At 42.6% G+C, this 3,201-nt stretch overlaps 1 non-coding gene across 1 annotated transcript; it reads right to left on the bottom strand.

Moving 5' to 3' along the window:
- Positions 1 to 1,506: 1,506 nt before the first annotated feature.
- On the bottom strand, positions 1,507 to 1,578 carry TRNAA-UGC (transfer RNA alanine (anticodon UGC)). Its single transcript has one exon. It is a non-coding gene; the product is annotated as a tRNA-Ala (tRNA).
- Between the last annotated feature and the right edge of the window lie 1,623 nt (positions 1,579 to 3,201).

Genomic DNA, 3,201 nt, shown 5'->3' with positions numbered 1-3,201 from the left:
AGCATGGGGTTGAATCTTAAAATGGTTCTGGAGCCTCCTGTCAGACACAAAGACCTCTTCCCTGCTTCTTGTTTCATCACCCACAGGGCTGTCCCCAGGGCTGTTGGACTGGCAGGAGGTGATGCCAGGATTTATTTATCTTTGCAGAGATTTGCATGGCATTGGCAGCACCTTTGAAACGGCTGTTGGGAAACAAGCTGGCTTCTGTATTGAGTGAAAGTGGTTATTTTCTCTCTTCGTTCTTGACTGATGTCAGGGATTATTTTGAGCAAAGGCTCTTCAAACTAACAACCCCCCCCCAAAAAAAAACAACCCTATGGCCTTTGCAATGTGAGTTTAAGTAAGTAATTTCAATTGAAATGTGGACTCAGTACTAAAACTGGATTCCAAGGCCAGAGGTCAGCCCTGCCACAGCCTGCACCCTGAGCAAATACAGAAGGCACCTTCTTCTTTCACCAACAAATAAAAAAATTGGGCTTCCAGGCACAGTTAAACTGCAGCTCCCCCACTCTTTTTTCTTAGGTTAACCATTTCTTTAGTGCCTCTAGTTTTCCTTTTCAAAGAAGCTGTTAATATAATTAACTGCATTATATTATACACCTGTCTTTGGAACATACACATGTGTATGAACACTGCCATGAACACTTGTCTTCTGTCAGGGATTGACTTAATTTGTATTACCATTATTTATTTATTAATATCTGGCAAATCTGTTATCACAAGATAGGACACCCTAGAAGCAATAATAATGTACTCAACAGCAGCAAATCTCTGCATTTCTCCTCTAAGCTCAAAAAAACTCTTCCCTTTCCAAGCTGTGCACGCCCATATACTTCCAGCTTCCTGGCATATCAATTCTTCTCTCACTCATGGGCAAAGCTTCTTTTGTGGTTAACAGTGTAGACAGTCAGTGGCAGCCTAGAATTTTGCGTGTATTTTTGGACAAAAATGCTGGAAGCTCAGCAAGGAGGGAACGGCCAAGGAAGTCATGCCAGCTTAAATAGGAACCATTCTGCAATTATCTATTTTATGTTTGCACACCCATATGCAAGGGTGGCGTTGTGTGGTCCCGTATGAATGGCAGGCAGTTCATCTGCTGCCACCCTGACTTCCCATCCACCCCAACCTTCACTGCTTGACCTCTTAAGATCTGCCAGTGTGAAAGCTGCAATATCTTACTGTTAATTAGAACTAGTTGCATTACTTGCTTCTGTCCCCTGATCTTGTTTTGTTCTATGGCAGTTGTCACCTATTCAAAGTCAAGGCTAGAGCTTTAGGAATTCTGTTACCAACAGAGATGTAGTGCAGAAATATTTTCTGCTCCTAAAAATGCAGTGTTCCACACAGTTAGTAACATTGAGTATACGCATGAACACATGAAGCTGCCTTATACTGAATCAGACCCTTGGGCCATCAAAGTCAGCATTGTCTACTCAGACCGGCAGCGGCTCTCCAGGGTCTCAGGCAGGGGTCTTTCACATCACCTACTTGCCTAGTCCCTTTAACTGGAGATGCCAGGGATTGAACCTGGGACCTTCTGCATGCAAAGCAGAGGCTCTACCACTGAGCCACAGCCCCAATACACGCCATTGCCAATACTTGCACTTGGAATCACCAGAGCACTTCCTCAGATGGAATGATTTCTACTTGTGAAATGCTACTTTCTAATCTTCCCCGTCCTTCTACAGTCCAGTTCAAGGAGAAGCATGGGGGGGGGGGGGAGCAGATTTGCACTCTGCATCTGAAAATAATTCTGTCTGCAGAAACATTCCAGTAGATCCAATCCAATATTAAGCAAGCTGCGGAATCTCCAAGTTGTAATTAATTTTTTTCAAGTAATTATCCCTTGAAACTGTGGGAAAGAGTGCATTATGTTTTATTGGTTTGTAAAAGGCAGGGGGAATACAACCATAAATAACCTCAAAGTTAGATTCAAGTCCAGTAATACCTTAAAAAAGGTAAAGGTCCCCTGTGCAAGCACCAGGTCATTCCTGACCCATGGGGTGATGTCACATCCTGACACTTACTAGGCAGACTGTGTTTACGGGGTGGTTTGCCAGTGCCTTCCCCAGTCATCTTCCCTTTACCCCCAGCAAGCTGGGTGCTCATTTTACCGACCTTGGAAGGCTGAGTCAACCTTGAGCCGGCTACCTGAAACCAGCTTCCGTTGGGATCGAACTCAGGTCGTGAGCAGAGCTTGGACTGCAGTACTGCAGCTTACCACTCTGCGCCACGGGGCCCTTAAAGTAGCACTTTAGAGACCAACAAAGGGAGGTTTGACTCTCAAAAGCTTATACCCTGAAAATCTTGTTGGTCTCTAAGGTGCTACTGGGCTTGAATCGAACTGTTCTACTATAGACCAACAGGGATACCCTGTGAAATAATCACACCGTGGATTAAAACAAAAATTCAGAAGTACGAAATGAAAGTAGAGCTCATAAGACAATCTGATGTATTTAGCATCTCCCCAATCTAAGGAAATAATCTGATGCCAGAATTTGGGACTAATTCATTCAATCTCTCAGCCGTAATAATAGCCAACTGATTCAGGATTCTTGCAGCAACGTCCCTTCAAATGAAAATGCCAGGAGGCAAATTGGCCATAGTTGCCATCCTAAACACACAGCCTTGAAAGTGAATCCTGTTGAAAGTCAACAGGACTTGCGTCAAAGGTAACAGATTTAGGAAAAAAGTCCAAATTACTCTTTAAACCTCATTCTACAAGTGGCAGCCTCTAGCAGGGTCTTTAAAACCCGGAAATTAAAATGAACTGTAATAAATGGATTAAGGTCAAGCTGACGAAAATAATCCTTACTCAGCCTTCGACATTTGCAAGCATATCCTTGCGAGTAATGTGTGTCACTGCTCATCCCCCCAAATGAATTGTGATGGAAGGATACATATGATATGACCTCAAATCCAAATATAACATTAGACATTACCTCTCATGTGTAAGGGGATTTTTTGGGACACAAAATGGAAAGAATCACACTTGCATCTTGAGACTCCACCAAATCCAGAAACAAGAATGTGGCCTCAAAGGCTGCTTAAAATAAAAACTCAGGCAATAAATGACACAGATCCATAAATAAATACAATAAAATAAGCAGTTGTGTCAAATGTGTTTGCAGTAATAACATCACTCAATTACATTTAAAAAAAAACCCTCAAAAGGTTCAAAGTTTTACTCAATGCTAACTT

The sequence above is a fragment of the Euleptes europaea genome, chromosome 7 (assembly GCF_029931775.1).
Source record: "Euleptes europaea isolate rEulEur1 chromosome 7, rEulEur1.hap1, whole genome shotgun sequence".
NCBI lineage: Eukaryota > Metazoa > Chordata > Lepidosauria > Squamata > Sphaerodactylidae > Euleptes > Euleptes europaea.
The sequence above is the reverse complement of the archived record's forward strand: the minus strand, read 5'-3'. Positions and strand labels throughout refer to the sequence as shown.